At 40.9% G+C, this 20586-nt stretch overlaps 1 protein-coding gene across 9 annotated transcripts in view; it reads left to right on the forward strand.

The window, feature by feature from the left end:
* The first annotated feature begins 8187 nt into the window (after nt 1–8187).
* Nucleotides 8188–20586, forward strand: part of ctnnd2b (catenin (cadherin-associated protein), delta 2b) — a 233597-nt gene continuing 221198 nt past the window's right edge. For 6 of the 9 annotated variants that reach the window (XM_026149115.2, XM_080293036.1, XM_080293037.1 and 3 more), the window contains exon 1: nt 8188–8513. The gene's annotated coding sequence lies outside the window, so the exon portion shown is untranslated. The remainder of the gene's footprint in view (nt 8514–20586) is intronic. The other 3 variants (XM_080293035.1, XM_080293041.1, XM_080293046.1) reach the window with 1 other exon arrangement.

Below are 20586 nucleotides of genomic sequence, written 5' to 3' on the forward strand. Positions count from 1 at the left end.
CTAGAGTCAAAACCTTGCAAAAACAAGCATACCCGACAACTGCAATGCCAAATCTGTACGGGTTACCTGAAACAAAGACTGACGTCTGGTCCCTGTGCTTGCTGTCTTGCACATCTCAACAACTGTGTATGATTTGTGTTAGTTTGGAGTGGATCAATAAAACCTGCATTATCTTCTTGCTGTATCTTTAATAAGATAGCAGTTCAGCCTCTCCTGATGCGACCTTCTTCCACGAGCTTCTTTCTTTTCTTTTCTTTTTACATTGAGGTTAACCTTCCTTACAAGCTGCTTCCGCAGAAAAGGACACAATTCAGACCTCAGTGAAAGCAGTGGCATGTTTTATTCACTACAGAAGACGAGGTTGGCGATGATCTGAGTAGACCTGCGAACCTGCACAGGAATTTATCAGAGGAGGAGCAGCTCTGCTGATAAAAAATAATCTAAACATTCATCTCTCCAGTTTTGTCTATTACATTTTAATTGCAACCAGGAGCTCTACTGTTTTATGGTATCTCAGTTTTCTGTGAATTTTTAATGACACAGATGGAACAGGTTAAAAAAGATAATAGATCCAAGTAAAAGACATTATTTTTGCAGATGAATATTGTATTTATATGTTTGTTTGGGTTTTTTAAAAATATTTCTTCACACTACAATGAATTGGAAGAATACATATTTATATATGGAAAGATGTAGTGCAGTTATAAGTGTGCTGCTGTTTGGTGTTGCTGCAAGGGAGGAGATTAAAGGTGTCTGATATAAGTGTTTATTTAAAATCAGATATTTTGATAAAGGCATTAAGTTACTCTCCTTTTATCTTTGTGACAGATGGCTGAATCTCCCTGAGCCTGGCTCTGACAGTGGGTTCTTCCTTTTAAAAGGGATTTTTTCCTTCCCGCTTTCGCCAAATCCTGCTCATAAGGGATCGTCTGATTGGGTTTTCAGGCACTAGGCTATATAAATAAAACTGAATTAAATTAAAACCTGTTTGAAAAATAACATCATCAAATTGTATTAGAATCAAATACAGTGCACTAGTTTGCTTAGAAATTAAAGGTGCATTCTGTAATTCAATCCAAGACATGTTATCTAACCGAAAACTGTCAAATGGACTGACAGGCTATTAAATCATCATTTATTATTATCATTAATATAATATAATCAAAAATTTAGGTCAAAAATCTCAGTGCTAACAAGCTAATGTTAAGAATGTGTAATAGTTTTGGAAATGTGCATTACTGGCTGAACTCATGACACCTTGACACTGCCCATGCAGTGTTTCAACTGCACTATAGTCCACAGCCAGTCTAAATAAAGTGTTTTTTGCTCCCTGTTCCCAGAAGGTACCATCCAGCAGCCATGGCAGAGATTTTGAGTTAGGCTAAAAGCTGTCATCATTTTCCTAACTAGATGTGAAGAGGCTGGCTGGGTAACACCAGCTGGCCACCTTGGCAGCTAGAGGACAGTCTCATCTTGGCAGGCCCTTTGGGAATGGTTTTGAGTTCTCCATACCCTTTTGACATGTGATGTAATTCCTTTCGAAAGGCACATTTTGCTTCATAGCACTTTTAAAAAAAATTTGTTGTAGCTTTCATTCCAAAATAAATTGCAAATATATCTATTGGACTGTGCAGTACAAAAGATATATTTGCTTTTTGTAAAGTTCAAACCTATAATTTTGGCATAGTCATGAAATAATGATCATGGTTATCTTAGACATGTGTTACTATGGCAGTAACACAAAAATACAATTGAGGCTGATGAGAATGACATTAGCTTTGCAGGGATTTGGACTTAAACCAGCTATTGGACAAATGCTAGCTGAAATGTTACCCTGTGGTAGTGGGGGGTGGGGTTGCTTGGTTTATGCCAATCCATCCAACAGCTGCTGAGACATTTTATTCAAAATGTTAAAAAAAAAAAGGACTCAAGGTGGCGCTAGAGGAAAAGTAGTTGTCAAAGTCAAAAGATTGAGCTAGTTGTTGTTGAGAGATTTGAGTTTGGATCAAAGAGGCGTACAGCCACGTTTGTAGCATGGCTTCAAACAGGGACAAAAAGTAAAGCCCACACAGCGGACTCTCACACCTGCACACTGCTACACCAGCACCAGCTCTGCTTACCTGCTCTGCATACTGATAGCACAATTTGGCTAAGATGCATCACGTGTCTTCCACTATGTAACAGAGAACCCACTATGTGTTATTCCTACTTGGCAAAGAAAAAGTGTGAGGTCAAAATGCACGTATAAGAAGTGTCTAAAAATGTGCTTGTTTAGTTTTCAACAAACCTAAAATGGATAACTGGAGAGTTTGTGGGTCTTATGAGGATGATGATGATGCACATGCTCATCACTACCACATAAATGCAAAAGCCTGTGATCAAATGTGGTCAGTCTGTATCACAGCCATGCAAATAGGGTCTGTAGATCAAATCTTCAAAACACATATACGTGTGCATCTGTAAGTTCCTGAATGGGCCTTTATGGCGACGAATGTTTAGCTACGATAAATCTTTTTGTCATTGTTGTGTTTGTATCTGTATCTTTGTATCAGTTTCTGTCTCCCTGTCATGTGACTGTGTGTCAGTGTGTTGGACACACTCTGTGTTCACTTTGGATGCCATTTTCAAAAGCCTCTCAAAAAACCGCACGGCTACATAATCACAAGTCTTACCACCATCCTGTGCTTTCAGTCCAAGTCACATGGGTTCATATATTTAGTCTGTGTGTGTGTGTGTGTGTCTGTATGCTCCCTCCTTCAGCATCGTGCTTTACACGCGCATACATGCTTATCGTGACACCTGCGAGAGGCTTCTCAGTACCAGCACATTCTCCCGCTGATGGACACCGAGCAGCTCCACTGGAGCAGACAAGTGCCTTGCTTAAGGGGACTTCAATTTTTAGATTAGGTCAGATGAAACTTTAATGATCCCTGTGGAGATGTCAGTTCATTAGAGCAGCAGAGGCTGGGCTACAGATAAGAATAGCTCAGATGGAGTGTAGTGCAGAAATAGATTGCATACTTGCGGTGATACAGCAAACACATGAATAAATACATACTTACAAGGGAAACGTGCATTGCAGGAAAAGTAACATCGTGGCAACATAAATGCATTATTAAATAAATTGATTCTATTTAGTGATATTTTGTGCTTCTGCTTCTTCAAGCGTCGTGGTCTGACATTTTGGTTGTGACGTGTAGATAATCTGAACATCCAAAGTAATTTCTTGTTCAATGAAGCAAACGATGCATATGAGAACAATGTGTGCGAGATTTAGTTTGCTGCTGATGCCGCTGACTGTGGCATTTAGAAATGGCTTACAGTTGACTGAACAAAGAAATGCTAGACAAAGAGGAGCAGAGGCAAAAAATAAAGAGACAAACTGAATGAAAGGCAGACGAATATAGACAGACCCAGAGATGGAAGGGATATACAGCACTCAATTCAACTGGGTTACAAACTTTTTCCAGTCTCCTTTTGTGTTCAAACTCCCTCTAGGAAAGGCTTTGTCCTGATTTGGCATGTGTCTCTGTGCATGTATTATAGTCTTTACAGATAATTTAACAAAGCGGCTGGGGTTGGTCTCTGCTGGCTGGGATGCAGAGTGGGGTGAAATATGTTAAGGAGGCATCAGTGAGGCCTTTTATGATGTGAGTTTTTGCTTCATGGTGAGCGAAACCGAGCGGGATGTAGTGCCATCGCTGCCTGGGCTGTTGATTGATTTCTGAGTTGAAGGTGAAACCTCTCTGCTCCAGCAAGAATTTGAACCCTGGTCTGTCAGTGTTTGCACAGAGTTTTTACCATTCTGCTTTCCACCCTTATCTAACCAGTAGCTTACAGGCTGAGGAAGGCACCTGCTACGTTTCGTTGTCTCACTGAACAGGTCACTGGTGACATGCAAGGCTTTTCAGTTGGGATGCTCACCTTAAACCTGTAGCTGTTCACTGATTTGGTGGTTCAAGCTTGAAAACTATGAGTGTGTGAGCGAACAAGACGGACGGGCCAAGCATGTCCTGTCAAGGCCAAAGTTCAGGCTGTAGAGCAGTGCCTTGTATGAACCACTAAAAGAAACAGTTTCCTCTGCCTCTTTGGTTGCTTCAGTCCAAGCTACAACCTCTGAAACTGAAAAACTACAGCAAAACTAAGCTCTCTTTAGCCACTGACAGTGGCTTCAAAAGTTTGTCAATCCCCATAAACACACACAAAAACTTTACAGCTGACACAAAAAGCCATTTTGATTTCTATGGATATTTCTCCTTTTCATAAAAAAACACATATGGGGTATACCAGCACATCATAAGGCTGACAAGTGTGTCAGCACCAGCAGTTGTAGCTGGTCATTGTCTTTTAGGCTGCACGTTTATGAATCAGAGTCACTGAACTGAACCGCTCAGCCATGTTTGTAGTGTTGGTGCCTTTTGGAATCATGGAATTATGTGGCAAATAACATTGTTTATAGTGCAGTTTAACCTAACCAAGAAGTCTTTTGGTAGATACAATTCTAGTATTTTATTAGTTTGTCATATAGCACTAATTACTGCTGTAATATTATTATTGTGCTGCCTTTTTCTAACATATGCACCCATACAGATCATTCAGGTCAAGTGAATTTCATTTATATGGTGGCATTTGACAACAATCAAACGAAGCGGGTTGACCGCGGGTTTTGACTCATCTTGCCACCGCCTTCAAGCTGGAAAGAACCCATGTGAAAGTATTGTGGTTAAGTTAAATTCAATTTATTAACCTATCTTTAAGGTGCAGTGTAACAGGCAATGATGTGCATTTAATGTGACTCTGTTAATTTGAGCTTCCATGAAATGAATGTCTTTATTCATACTTTATTTTGCAAATTTATTTGAGAATTAGGCCATTTAATTAAGATAGATTTTATGTTTTTGGTTGTAAAGATCCGGATGGAGATTTTTTTTTTATTCTGTATTTCTATTTTTCAGTTTTATTTTTCAAGACTTGGTTTATTGCCTTTTTCTTTGTAACTTGGCCTACTTTTTTAAGTTTTGTTAATATTTACATTTCTCTCTGCCTGTCTAGAACCGGCCCAGACTGCCACACATTTTCATTCCAAAGGCCATGTAGATGCTAGCCATGTAAACTTAGCACGGACCTCAACCTCACTGAACACTTGTGGAATCAGCTTGGGCGTGATGTTCATGCAAGAGTGACCAACACATCCACATTGGCTGACTTGTCATGACATTGTCGACAAATACTGATTGAAGACTGGGATGTCATCCCACAGCAGTGTGCAACAAACGCTGGTGACCAGTGAGGAGCAGGTGCCAGGCTTTTGTGGCCCTGTGTGGTTCTTCAACATACCACTGTGCCCTCTGTTTGTTAATGAATTAATAGTAAAATTGCCATTTCATTTCAATCATCGAATCCAACAAACCACACCAAACAAGAGTCAATATTAGAATAAGCAGTTTTCAAGTGAAGCTCTTGTCTCACGTGCATCTTTTTTTAGTTTGTACCACTTAGCATCTCCAACACCACACTATTAACCCATCCACTCACACATCCTCACTACTAATAACACTGACTTTTTCTTTGTTTTATGTTGCTTTCATGTTTTTGAAGTATTTCAAGTATTTTTTTTTACCTTTTCCCTGCATCTCACTCTTTTTCGCCACGGTTTCTGAGCCAGGTCGAGACAGTTTAAACAAACAGCTTATTAAAAATGTTTCCTGACTCTGACTGAAAACTGTTTTTGATAGCGCTCTGTTTTTACACTCCAGCTCACACAGGTATATGAAGTTTGGCTAATTAGACTTCTCCCCAGGAAAACGTAGCCGTGCAAAACAGCTGCACCAGCAAATGAGGAGCTTATTGATATGAGACAGCTCTCTGCAATTCACTTGCCTTTTAGAGATGTTCTCTTCTTGTTTTCAAATACTGTGAGTGAACGATCCCTTCAGTATTAACTATTGGCATTTTAAAGCTGGCTTATTAGCACACCTCAGTTTACATTTGAGACATACGCTTACTGTATAAAATCTAATACAGGAGAATATATTTTAAGAGCACTGTGGGCAAAGGTTTATTCTAGAAATTATGCAGTCATGCAGAATCCATGGGAGCAATATTGGTTTATTATGCTTTCACAAAAGACTTTGTTGTTAATGATTAGGTCAAAGGACCAAACCATGGAAAACATGGAAAACAATGGAAATAATCCATTTTAGTCTCTCTCTGTAACTTTGAAGTATTTTTAAAAATGTATTGTTTGTTAATTAATGAATTTATTTATTAGGTCTGTGACCTACACAATGTGGGGCAAGTGGTTTTAATACAGTCAGAAAGCCAGTTTATTTTCCCTTAAATGGACCCACATAATCAGCCATGTACCACAGGTCTGCAAGCTGGCTGTAGTTAGCCATTACTTAAAAAGCCATCTCTTGACCCAGCGGTTTTAGCTAATTACGGGTCAATCTCCAACCTTCCTTTCATATCAAAAAAATGATTTGAAGAGTTTCAGTCATGTTTCAGAGCTCATCCCAGCACAGAAACAGCTTTAGTGAAGGTTACAAATGATCTTCTTGTGGCCTCTGACAGTGGACTCATCTCTGTGCTTGTCCTGCTAGACCTCAGTGCAGCGTTCTATACTGTTGACCATAATATCCTATTACATCGATTAGAGCACGCTGTAGGTATTACAGGTACTGTGCTGCAGTGGTTTGTTCATGTAAATGGAGAGTCCTCTTCACACACTAAGGTCAACTATGGTGTTGCACAGGGTTCAGTGCTAGGACCAATTCTGTTTACATTATACATGCTTCCCCTAGGCAGTATCATCAGAAGGCATAGCATACATTTTCACTGCTATGCAGATGACACCCATCTAATTGGTGTGTGTTATCTGGCTTCTATCCATGAAGCCAGATAACACACACCAATTAGTTAAACTGCAGGAATGTCTTAAAGACATAAAGACCTGGATGGCCGCTAACTTTCTGCTTCTTAATTCAGATAAAACTGAGGTTATTGTACTCGGCCCTGAAAATCTTAGAAATATAGTATCTAACCAGATTCTTACTCTGGATGGCATTACCTTGGCCTCCAGTAACACTGTCAGGAACCTTGGTGTGATTTTTGACCAAGACGTGTCCTTCAATGCACATATTAAATAAATATGTAAGACAGCTTTCTTCTTTGTGCAACATCTCTAAAATTAGAAATATCCTGTCTCAGAGTGATGCTGAAAAACTAGTTCATGCATTTATTACTTCCAGGCTGGACTACTGTAATTCATTATTATCAGGCTGTCCTAAAAACTCGCTGAAAAGCCTTCAGTTAATCCAAAATTCTGCAGCAGGAGTCCTGACAGGGACTAGAAAGAGAGAGCAGATTTCTCCTGTTTGGGCTTCCCTTCATTGGCTTCCTGTTAAATCCAGAATTGAATTCAAAATCCTCCTCCTCACATACAAGGTCTTAAATAATCAGGCCCCATCTTATCTTAATGACCCCATTAGTGCTCTCGCACTGCAGGCTTCCTTGTTGTTCCTACAATGGCATCTGTGTAAACAACTGAACAATATGAATGTACAATTTTACAGATTAGGAAACCAAAATATACTTTATAAACCCTTACTTTGTTGTGCTGCAGCTTTACCATCTATAATTTAATCATCTTTCCAATTTTTCTATAACCAAGGCAGCATTGACCTTGTTGTTTTCCACTGGAAGTTCTTAAGTTATGGAAAATATGTTTTGTTTACTTTAATGAAAACAGTTAAACTTTTCTACAGTTGCAGCTTGTTGGGACTAATACCTTTCAGGCTTCAGGGTGCCAGTGGGAAGATTGTTTAAAGACATTTATGGAAATGCATAGAAAAATAAAAACCAGTGTGAAATACATGGCAGTCTCTAGGGCTGTCTTCTACCCCCAAAATAGCCAACTCTTTAAATCAAGACACAAATGTGTAATAAGTGTCTTCGGCCTATTTAACAGAATAAAATGTGACCTTTTCTAGTGAAATATACTGTTAAAAGACAAAAGTACCTGCAGTAACATAAGTGAGACATGCTTGTCTCTTCCAGCTGCTGCTGCCTTTCCGTGGAACTTATCATCTCCATGTTGTAGTTCCTCTCATCACCAGTGGGTGTCGCTGCGGACTCTGGTACTCAAGCCGTCTGTCCGTCTGTCTAGCAAGGATAGGGTGATGTTGTATTGTGAACTGAGAGAGAGAGAGCGAGAGAGAGAGCACCTCTGCCGCTTTCCTTGCCTTCTCTCCTGTGCGCAGTGCTCCGGCCCGGCCGCTCCTTCCTTCCTTCCTCATTTCCTCCCCACAGCTGGCTGTCTCCTCTCTCGGATGCTGGTTGTGCCTTCTCCTTTCGCACTACCGCCGAGCAGGACCAAATACTTCGGAGGGGTGGAATGACTGACTACCTGTTTTGCATGGTCTGAATTTCGGGAAATTCGCACGTCGGAAAGGAGGGGAGTCAAGAGGGAAAAAAGGAGGCTCTCCATCCTCCCCGAGGGAATTTATTTTACAGTAAGCAGGCGCAATGTCATTCCAGAGTCCTCTTTCCGCTCGTCTCACACCTCCCATTTGTGCAAATGCCTAGAATTTTTTTTGTTTGTTGCCAGAGCATGGCAGCGTGCTGGGAATATGGCTGCATGTTTTATTGTGTGTGTGTGTGTGTGTGTGTGTGTGTGTGTGTGTGTGTGTGTGTGTGTGTGTGTGTGTGTGTGTGTGTGTGTCGAAGTGTGTGCCAGATGTTTGGTGGGGTTTTTTCTTTCTTTTTTGTGTCAGTTTATTCCGAGGCGTGGTGTGGATCGCGCGCGCGTGTGTGTGTCTGTTTTGCTTTTGGCATGATGCGATAAAGGGCTGTGGTGCGCTTGCATTGCTCGTGGAATGAAAATGGAACCCCCATATTTCAGCTTCACTCGCCGTCCATCCATCAGGCCGGGGAGTGTGGGGGTCGGAGGAGGGAGGGGGCTGGCTGATGTGAAAATGGTATTAGGCTACTTTCAGGCTGACCTAAATATGAGCGATGTTCTCGTGATTATCACGGGTGTCAGCGGCACATCGTGCGCCGGCTGCACCGTCTTTGTGTTGTCTTTGCAGAGCGATGCGTGTGGACGCTCCGTATTGTAGTTTCCCTCAGCCATCACTGAGGCATGAGGACGGATGAAGAGCACCTTGCTGCCTGCGTGCTCCATGTTGAGCACTAAAAGCACCACCACCGCCACAGTGTGTTTTCTCGATCAGCCCCAGGCTGTTTCTCCAGCTCTCAACTGTGGAGTAATTAATGTCATTCATCACGTTGTCGCCCCCCCCCCCCCCCCCCCAAAAAAAAAAAATCTATGTTTTTCACCAGCTAACATCATAATGTTTGCTCCTGTCAGTTGTCTGTGGATTTCTGCTCTATGACCTGGCAGAAAGTGGGGTTTCCCACTGCCGGCTGAATTAGCCCCCACACAGCCTACCAGTACATCTCCAGCCACCATGGGCTGCATAGCCGTTTAGATCCCTAATCTAGGGCTAATTCCTGTGTTTTCTCTTATGGACTATAGGGCTTTCGCTCACTGATCCCCCTTGAAACTGAGAAGCTGGCTAGCCTCAATATAAGAAGTTTAATGTGATGGACATTAGGGGGTTAACCGGCAGAGCAGATAATGTAGGACAGGGAAATGTAACTTGTTGTCAGCAGGCTTATATCATTTTGGCAGTCATTGGTTCATGATGAGGAAGTGAGATATTGAGAAGGTGCAGAGGAAAAAAATCACCATTAGTTAGTAACAGTTATGTTTCCTGTCGGTGAACTATTCATCATGACACCGAACGAATGGAAAGGCTGACACTTTTGGCACTTGTACCAAGTGAAGTTATTTAGCCAATGTTTCTGTTAATGTTAGCATGTAAATGACTGTAAACCAGAGGAGTTACTATGTCATCTTTGAGTTACATTTGGATGATTTGAGAACAGCAATAATGTTACTTTTTTCTAAATAGGGACTGCAAAGGGTGTGGCAAAAAATACATGACAAAAATACACTTACATCATCCAGTTTTTGTTTGCAGGTCTGACGTCATTACCCGTTGAAAAATAAAAATAATTATTTGTGAAATTTAGATTTTTAAATGAGCATTTTTATGATACACTATAGAGTGTGTTTTCAGCTGCACCAAACAGAACAACGTGTTGTCTGCAGCTGCATTTACCTTTAAGATTATGCTAAATTACAAGATTAATTGTTGGAGTTATGACAGTAAAAATGTAGAGTAGCACATGTCTGTGGGAAGTACTTTAAAGGGAAACAAACTTTGTTTGGAAACCATTTTTGGTTTGGAAAAGAAGTGCATTTTCTGATGACCTGTTACCTCTCAGTGGGCCCAGTCCACCAATACACAAGTCCATTCTAATAATAACAGTTTTCTAACCGTAACCACAAGCCACAACTAGTAATTAGTAAACTTCAAATAGTTGAAAGACTGGAAAAGGGGGGGAAACTGCTAGCTGGATTATACAAATCTAACATGATCTGCCTCACCTGTGCACTGAAAACCCTTAAATTAACCTTGTAAAAAACTGAGGTTTAAGCAGCCTTTTGGGGGGAATTTTTTAATGGCCAGCTGCAGTGACTATTGAGGTCAATTCAGTTTTAGTTATACAGCACCTGGTCACAACAACAGTTGCCTCAAGGAACTTTTAATTGTAAGGTAAAGACCCTATAAAAACAAAGAGAAAATCCCATTAATCAGTTGATTCCCCTTTGACCAAACACTTGGCAACAGTGGGAAGGAAAAACTCCCTTTTAAAAGGAAGAAACCTCAAGCACTTTTATTTTGAAAGTTCACTTGCTGTGAAGTACTTCTTCCCTATGGTCCAACCTACTCCATCCAACCTTCCAACTTCTTAGACTACAACTGGTGTCTAAGAAGTTCTTATCTGAGTTTGTACTGTAGTAGTTATTTAGTGGTTTTTAATCAAAGCTACAGAGAACAAGGATTAATATCGAGAGCTGCAGTTTGTAATGGTGGAGTGCGAGGTCATCTGCAGAATGAGAGACTTGCTAAAGATTGTATTACTTATGTATTGACTGTCAGAAAGTACTTTGCAAAAATATTTGCAAAAAATTGTCTTGCACCTTGCATCTCCTGCAAGAGTACAACCTGGCCAGGTCACCAGCTGCAGGGAGCCAAGATGATAAAAAAGTTCCATTTCAAACATCTAGCAACATTTCATACTGATCTCATGACCCCTCGGGGGGTCCCAACATCCAGGTTTGGAACCAGTGACTTACCAGAAGTGACCTCGTAAAGCTTTATAGATATCATTATCATGTTGCAGCTCTGGTATGAGCATGATTACAGTTTCAGCTCCTTGTCTCCAGTATTCATTTGGTCCGGCAGAGTGCTCACACAAACAGCTTGTGTTTACTGACTGCTACAAGCCAGATTTAACACTCTCAGGTGAACCTGCCAGCCACTGTTCTCGTCACACAACATTTAACTGATCAAAGAGCTTCTTTTTCCAAAATGTTCCATTTCCTGAACACGCTGAGCGACATTACAGTCTTCCGAGTGCATTCACCTGGCACTCTGAGATATAATAGCGTACCTCCAACACACCACGCCTTCCCCTTCAGTGCACCTAACCCCCCCCCCACCGTCATTTCTCTGCCTAATTGCTAAAGATTCATGGTGGATAGTCAAGCCGTAAAGTCTGTAAAGTGATTGACTCTGCCACGGCTCAGAAAAGTAAGAGCCCGTTATCGTCCTCGGCTACTGCAGCCTCAACAGGCTTCATTAAGGTTTTATATTCAGATGATGATGCATGTGATGTGGACAAACTTTTAATAACCTCATACTGACCGATCCAACACACGAATTACTGCTTCCTGTGCAAGACTCAGAATCAAACGATTTCCCTAACTGAGCTCAAGTTACAGATTTATGAATATGATTTGAATACTTACCAAACATGATTTGGTAAGTATTCCTCAGAGATTTGTTCCGATTGTGCAAAATACTGTTTTTACAAAATGTATTTGAGCTAATAGTAATAATCAAGGGGCATTTGAATTTAGGTTTTGTTTTTCGTATAAAAACATTTTCAGTGCCATTAAAGAATCTTTTTCTTTTTTTATATTCAGCAGCAGTAGTCAGCAATAACCGCAGCCTGTATGTGTCACTTTCGGCCTTGTGGCTTGCTCGTTCAGTCTGAACAAACTCGAGTTAATATTTGCTTCAGACAAATATCTGTATCAATGTTTTACGGAAAGGTTCAGCACTGGCTGGGGAAAGGCCGAGGATCGGCCATGGGCCTGTCAAAGACCAGCCAGCCGTTTTAAGTGGCTGTATCCGTCGGGCACAGGTGAACCAGGCTGTCTCTCACCCCGGTGGGATCTGTGCGAGCCTAAATGTAATGTTCCCAGGTATTAGCAAATTTACATGCTGTTATAGGTGGTGACAGTCACAAAAGCGAGATCTAAGTTAAAACACTGCGTAACCTAAATAGACTTATTAGACTGGTCCTTATTCGGTGACACTCAGCACTTTAAAGTGTGAGTATTCACAGCATTCTGAGGCAGTTCATTCAAAATTTGACTTGTCCAGAGCTCAACATAAAGTATGGGATGTGGATTGGTTCTTATATAGTGCCTTTCTACTCAATTGAGCACTCAAAGCACTTTCTACCGCAAATCACACAGTGTTTTTATCTATGCCTAAACGCTTTCTCACAGTTGCATACGCACTTGTGCAAGAAGGCATGTGGGCTGGGGGGCTCAGGGATCAATCCACCGACCTTCCAAATGGAAAAGGACCCGCTCTACCACCAGAGCCACAGCTGCCCCTTCAGTGATGAAATTACAGAGAAAAAAAGGTCTTCAATTTTTATTAGACATATTATACATACACTATATAATAGCATATAGGGTTTTGACAAATAATTCATTAGAATAAAACATCGTATGACCTACTTTTGCAGGTGCATTACTATATTATCATTTCTCTTGCCTCTATAGTGATATTATGTAAGATTTACAGATAAAATACTAATGTCCTCTGCAGATTCTTGACATTATTATGTAATTATTATAGTGACTAATTGTCAACAAAGGCAAATATCTCACTTGTGCATTATCATGTCCATACCACAGGGCAGCTCTCTTCCTCTGGCTATTAATTTCATAGCCATCATTACAGTAATAACATGATGTAAAAATGGCATACAGGGAAAACTGAGCTATGAATTGTAGGTAAAGTCTTCACTATCTACATCCATTGTCCTAACCAGATAATCTCTGTTGATAACCTTGTTCTGAAAAAGAGAGACATGGACACAGAGAGAGAGAAGAGAGAGAGAGATTGTGTTGCCAGGTCATTGTATTCCAATCATGGCAGTATCTGATTCATATCACACAGCAGGCTCCCCCTCCCACCATCAGTGTGTAGATGGAGAGATAGGTTGCCTGGTCAACAACCTCTTTATTGTGTGAACCACTCAGAGCAGAAACACAGCAGGAGATGCAAGAAGCAGGACAAGGTGCCAACACCATGGGCAGCATTTTGTAAAACCTGGTTAAAGAACAAATGAAACTAAAGCAATAAAAAAAAAAAGAAACGAAGAATTATTTAACAAAGTTAACAAATATATCAAACATCAACGATTGCCACTATGACTTTGTGTTCTCAGGGGAAAGTGAAAGAAATTCATGTACAGTGAGATAAAAACCCCTCTCACCCCAACCAGTCGCAGCAGATGGCCCTGCCCCTCCCTGAGCGTGGTTCTGCCAGAGGTTTCTTCCTGTTAAAAGGGAGTTTTTCCTCCCCGCTGTCCCTAAAGTTCTTCGCTCATAGGGGGTCATATGATTGTTTGGTTTTTCTCTGTATGTATTATTGTAGGGTCTGTAGAGTCTGTAGGCGCTGTAGAAATAAAATTTAATTGAAATTGAAAAATCCTTCAAGAAAATGTTACAAATTATATGTCTCTTTGTAGTTTTTTGGTTGTTTTTAGCATGACCTTTAATACTGACCTGATCTTCTTTACAGAGATATTTAATGACATCTCGTCAGTTAAATTCTCATATCCACACACATTTGCAGGTGATAGGCTTCTCTTGTGCCAGTCCTTTGCCTTAACTTTTCCAAATATTCAGCTCATTTATCTATCTATTATGTATTTATCACCAGTTTCCAGTACTGGATAAGTCATTAAGTTCTCAGAAATCTCATTCACACCCACGCATTTTAGTGAACTTTCACAAGACAGTGAAATATTTCTAAAAAAAAATCTTCTGTCCAGACTTTTATACTATCACTCATGCCTGGGAATCACTCTTAGGGTTTTCGATTTAAGTATGTCACAGCCCACATTTAAGTTAATGCTTTCAGCTTTTTTTTATTTAATTCAAATATTTGAACACACACAACATCCCACTGACCAAAGTGTTAAGGCTGAGGTTTAAAAATGCGACATTGTGAAGGTCTCCTTTGAATTTACCTGAGTGGAGAACTCAACTTTGAGTGTATCTAAATGGAAACACTCACGGAAATTTGCAGTGCCGCTGTTGACATTTGCTGTTTGGACACCGTGTGAGCACCTGCAGCACAGCTTGGGCGTTTAACTGAACGACTACCAACCATATCCTCTCTTTGCAGCTTTCACTCATGGGTTGGACTGGTTCGCTAATGGATGATGGCAAATAACAGCTGCACTTTGCTCTCCTGTCTTAGGTACTGAGTGGTTTTCTCTTCTCCTCTGCTTTAAGAGGGGAGAGGAGCAGAACAGTCGCTACATGAAGAGGGTAATGGCTGTTTGTCAAATGCGTCATTCTTTCACCTGAGTTTTGTTCATTTTACCTGATGGTCGATGGTCGATGGGGAGCCACATTTGCTGTGGCTCCCATCTGGTTGTGAACTGAAAAGACATTTTAGAGAAAAAGCAACCATGGCTGTGAATATGTGCTCAGTTAAACAATGACATTTAGTTCAATTTAGTAACCACATGGAGCAAGCCGCAGCCTGCTCAGCCAGAAGGCCATCGCACTACTTTTTAATCACTGCAGCACATTAGCAAATTAATGAGTAATGGATAAATGAGAGGCATCTTTCATCTCTGTGTTAAGCCAAGTTGGGGCCAGTGCTCTCATCATTGTTTCAACGGGTCCACCGTTCTCTTTGTGTCTGGCAAAGCTCAGACCTTGTATTTCCCTCTGCACCGAGGGAAACAATAATACTCCTAATCCACCTTTCACTGCATTGCTCACCCAATCAATCCCCCACGGAGTAAAACGCCGGCAAATCATGGTTGCCGAGTTGTGGTTGCTGTGGCAACATGGACTCGGGTTTTTCTGTGATGTCAGCCAGGTACTGCGTGGCAGTTTGTGCTCTAACAAGGCAGACCCTTGTTGGGGATAATGAGCAAAACTCTGCTGTCATGGCGATGACTCTTTTTGTGCGTGAGGGGAGGTCAGCGAGGGGCGACTCCCAATTAGCTTGGAGTGTGTGAGGGACACAGTGAGTAGGTGGGTGGGAGAGTTGCCCCCCTGGACTTTGCTGTTTTATGTTGCGTGTGAAATGTACTTTTTGGCAATATGTTTAACAATGCTAAAAAATATTTATCATAATGGTTGTGGGCTTTGAAATGGTTGTTTTAACAGTGAGATTAGAAAAGACTTCTGTTCAGCCTGTAGTAGAGTGAACAGAAGGCTCTTACCTTGTTAGTTCATTCATAGTTAGTTCCAATACATTTGAAGTAAAACGCAGTCCAATGAGCACCACAGGTGGGATTAATGGTATTGTGAACCTGCCTTCAAGCATCCTTAATTTGTGACCGTGACAGGGTAGTGTTCAATTTTTTTTCTTTTTTTTTTAAATAAAAAAATTATTTTAAGTTTCAACAGCATGTTAATACAAAACTTTGAATATACAATACTTTGCTGTTCAGTATTTACAATACCCCAAAAGATAACAGAAAGAGAGGAGAAGAAAAACAAACAAAAAACAAAACAAAGCAAAACACAAATATAAAAATAAAATGTATAAGGGACACTCAGTGTACAGTTAACCACAATAGTGATGTAGACATTTGGTATCAGATAAGGTGGTTTTTAAATTTTAAAAACATTTTAAATATTTCCATGTATGTTAGAAATGGCTGCCACGCCTTAAGAAATTTGGTGGTTGAACCTGCCAGTGTATATCTCATCTTTACCAAATGCAAAAACCTCATGAGCAAGCCACTGTTCATGTGTGGGAGGAGCTTCCTGTTTCCATCCTGAAAGTACAAGGTGCCTTAATGAGTGAAGCAAAGGCAATAGAACTCGAATCGTGTTTTGAGAAAGTGACGTTTTGAGGTATCACTCCAAAGATAGCCATTAGAGCAGAAGGATCAAATGTAACGTTATGTATCTCTGAAAAGATATTAAATAAAGAGACCCAATAGTTATGAGTGTTCACTTATTTTTGACACCACCAAGCCTAATGAACAACAGATGAAAGAACAGGACCTGGTTTTCCACTGCTCTGCTCCCCCTTATGGAAAAATACCCCAAAAGATAATGGGATGCATCAGTGTGGACAGTATTCAGAAAGAAATATTAGCATCTAATCATTGTTTAGGGAGAACCTAATGCCCGAGTCTTTCTGATTCTGATTCTCTCCCTAGTTAGGCTGGAGTCAGTGTGTAACTAGCTGAGAAAAAGATCAAGAATTCTGTCTGATATCAGGCTCATTTTTGTGCTAATTCAAGTCCCAACCAAATGCACAACAGCTAACAAGTGATATTCCACATTTACAGTCAACCTATTTAAAGAAATTATCATAGTTTGTTCTAGTTTGAATTTGCTGCATCACAGAAAAATGCTATTACGTTATATTGCATGGAAGATTTAGTAAATAACGCATCATCACTTGATTTTGAACCGGGCGTCAGGGTTTCTGACTGCAGAAAACAAGAGAAGTAAACTTGTCTTCCCAGTCGATGTCCATTTCATTTCAATTTTTTCTTCGGGGGGGGGGGGGGGGGGGGGGGTGTTAAATTATTGCATGCTCATATTCTGCCCTCTGTTTACCCTCCACTGCACACTCACACACATAAAGGCAGTGATGCTCTATTGTCCCAACAAAGGAAGCAGCTCTTGTCTCGTGTTTACCCACATGTAATTTAGATTTAGATTGCGTGCCCTCGCTTCTTTGCATGTGTGTGTTGTTGTGTTTTTTTTGACTCGGTGGGCGTTGAAGGACCGTCGACTGCAGCCTGACAGGCGCTGTTTGTTCTCACTCTTACGAGTAAGTGGGCCTTACATAATTACGAATGAGCTTTCTATCTTTAATGCTGCCGGGAGAAAGCATGCAAAGCTTTTGGAGCTGTAAAGCTAAAAATATTAATAATTAAAAAAATGACACATTGTGGTCAAACACCCATTCAACACTTATCACCCTGTTGAGAGCAGTTCTCACTCTGCTTTACTCCACCACCTGGGTTCTTTGGAAGCGGCAGAGGATATATGCATACTGACTTTTCACGTGTTAAATCAGTGCTGTTACAGAGGATGTTCCTGCCCCCCCTTTTTTCTCATTGTTACTTTTTTTGTGTGCTCCTAATGGCTTTTGTTGGTGAATAAACACTGTAGGTTGTCCCAACCACTCCACCTTCCACTCCTCCATTGCTTCATTTTTTGCTGACAGTGTGGTTTGTGTGGGGTCTGTTACAGACTGCACGGTGTCAGTGCATGCTCTCGCTTCAGGCTGTGTCCTTGATTATTTTGTGACCGATAACGCTTTCGATGTGCTGCAAAGGAAAAAAAATCCCCTTAAGTGGCTATTAAATGCCATAAAAAAATGACTACACCACCAATTAAATGCGCCGAGGATGAAAAGCAAAGGAGTTCTTCAAAAATGGAGGGCAGTGTTATCTGTTCTCTTTCTGACAGTTTTTATGTCCTAAGCATTTTTTAAACTTTAAAGGGCATTTTGGTGCCCCGAGTGCTCATTAATTTCGAACCCTTTGCCAGCAGTTGCTTGCCTGCAGTTTTCTAAGAGTGTGTGTGTGTCTGTGTGTGTGTACACGTGTGGTAGAGGAAGTGGCGTCTGGCCAGTTGGGTGCTGCTTTGTCTGGCTTTAATGCCTCTTCATTCACTGTACTCACATCCAGCCAGCGCCCTGACAGTCACTAATCTCCTCTTTATCTTAAAGGTTTGCTCAGCACTTCGGCGTCCCATTCAGGCAGCTGCAAACCAAAGATTTGAGGCAGCAGCGTGGACCTCCATGTTGATAGATTTACTCTGTTCTTTAAAGTAGTGAGGTTGGAAAAGCTCCAACCTAGCCGTAGTAGCGTTTTTCTCTGTATCCAGAGTTAATCCCAGATAGTGGATACATTTGGGCCTAATCTGGGCTACTTTTACCATGACAGGCACGGTATTGGCAAATGTTCTGTAGGCCAGACATGACCTCAAATGTCACAATGCCCATCTGGCCTTTATGAAACGGACACGTGGTTGAGTTGCAGGCTGACCCAACACTGTTAGGCAAGGCCAAATGTAGCACAAAGAAAACTGCATATGTAGGCCACACTTCAGCTGAACCCTCATCGCATTCTAGACAGTCTGGGTATCTTTGTGATGTGTGTGGCTCGTACCTGTGGCTTATGCTCATAGGCAAAAGCCATTTTATTCACACACAAGTGCATCCATAATGAACAGTTGTGGGGTAGCTCAGATAATGCAGTGCACAGCTATTTGGAGAGGATGGGTGGTGGACTGACAATGCTTAAATGCACGGTCAGACAGCCACCAGTTTGTCCCAAACGATATTTAAAAATAGTATTTTACAAAGACACAACAGCATTGCACAGGTTGCTGTTGCAACCGTGTTCTCTCTGTGAGCCGACTTGCAATTGTTACATGCATTCCCAGTATATTTGCTACTGCTACTCCCAGTTGTTCCCAAACACTGAACTATTTCAGAAAATGTTCATTGTTGCTTAAGGGCTATGTATCTACTGTCTACGGTGAAGCCCTTGGGAAGCACAAAGACTGATAAATTGCCCAAAGGGATGTCACTTGAGTCATCGTTTTTGTGATTATAAGTTTGAAATGTGGATGTGAAGTAGAAAAGAGTAAAGTTACCTCACCTCTGCTTCAAGCAAGCACCTGGAGGCTGGCATAATACGTTTTTGGCTGTCAAGCTGCATTGTGTTAATGTAATGTTATTATTGTCAGTTACTGTTTCAGCTTTCAGCAGTTTTGAAAACATGATTACTGAGAAAAACTGGTTACTCTTTTTGCAATGCTGCTTTCCTTTAGCAGACAGGCAAAACTGTAGCAAGGGTTCCTTACGTCAACGTGCAAGACTTGACTGCCCACCTCTGCGCTTCGACGTCACCGAGTTGTCAGTCTCTGCGCAGGTCTTCCAAAGTGCACGAGTCCAGTGCCACTGAGACCACTCCGCATGTCCATCTACAACCCATGTACAACAGTGTAACAAGTTTATTTTGTGTGTGCATGCGGTTGTTTAACAGAATAAGCACACTGAACTCTTAAATATACACAGATTCTAATACTCATAAACTTAAGAGTTAATCCATTACAAATACATAAAAGCATGTATTGGTTTGTGGAAGCCGCCATGTTGCCCTGCCATCTTTATTATAGTGCCCAAGATGGCATCATGTTTATGTATGTCTGTTTATATATGGAATAGTAGTGGTACAATAGCTTTATCAAGCTATATAGTTTATGTCTTCCATATTTCCAACTATATCCATAATCACATACTGTGTATGCTACCATTGTGTATAGTGTATTATCTTACTTTTTTTCATTGATCGTACTTATTTGTATTTTTGTATTTCCTTCTGATATCTGTACCTGAGCTGAGGTGACGCAAGAATTTCCCCGTTGTGGGAATAAAGTCTTATCTTATCTTATCTTATCTTATGTCATAAGAGAGCAACCACATACGCCAGATATAACTTATTGTCAGCGGATTAGAGGCCTGACCCTCATGTCTCCAGACAGCTGACAATTGAACATAACGTGAGTCATCAGGTTTACTGATCTATCAGTCATTGCCATTAATCAATGGCTTGGTACGCTCACACCGAACAACCAGAATGAAGACAAAATTGTAATACAATTGTGTTTTTCCCCCCTCTGGATATTATTTTTATTTTGCTGGAAACATTAAGAGGGGTAATTAGCTGTAAAGGTCTTGTTATGGGAGGTTTAGATGCAAAACAAGCAGTGCAAATAATGAGAATGCTGTTTCCAGTCAGTGCCCGTGAAAGTCGTCCCTCCCCACCCCACCCCTCCAGCTCACGTGGCCACACCCGCGCTGTTAGTGCAGTGCTCTGGATTTGGGATTGGCTGAAATGAGTGTTGTCATTGACCAGCCTGGCCAGAGAAGCACACAGGAGCAATCAATAGAGGACCACCTTAGCCAACCATTTAGTGAATGAGCCAGCTATATGTAAGCTAAAATCCAATTCACATTTTAATAACAGTAATGTTTTTCCATCATCATATTTTCCTTTACGTTCAAGGTTATATTTAACCCCGACTCTTTGGGAATTTGGAAACTGATTAGAATGCAGATCAGACTTTTTAAAGATTTT

The sequence above is a fragment of the Astatotilapia calliptera genome, chromosome 18, assembly GCF_964374335.1.
Source record: "Astatotilapia calliptera chromosome 18, fAstCal68.1, whole genome shotgun sequence".
Taxonomy (NCBI): domain Eukaryota; kingdom Metazoa; phylum Chordata; class Actinopteri; order Cichliformes; family Cichlidae; genus Astatotilapia; species Astatotilapia calliptera.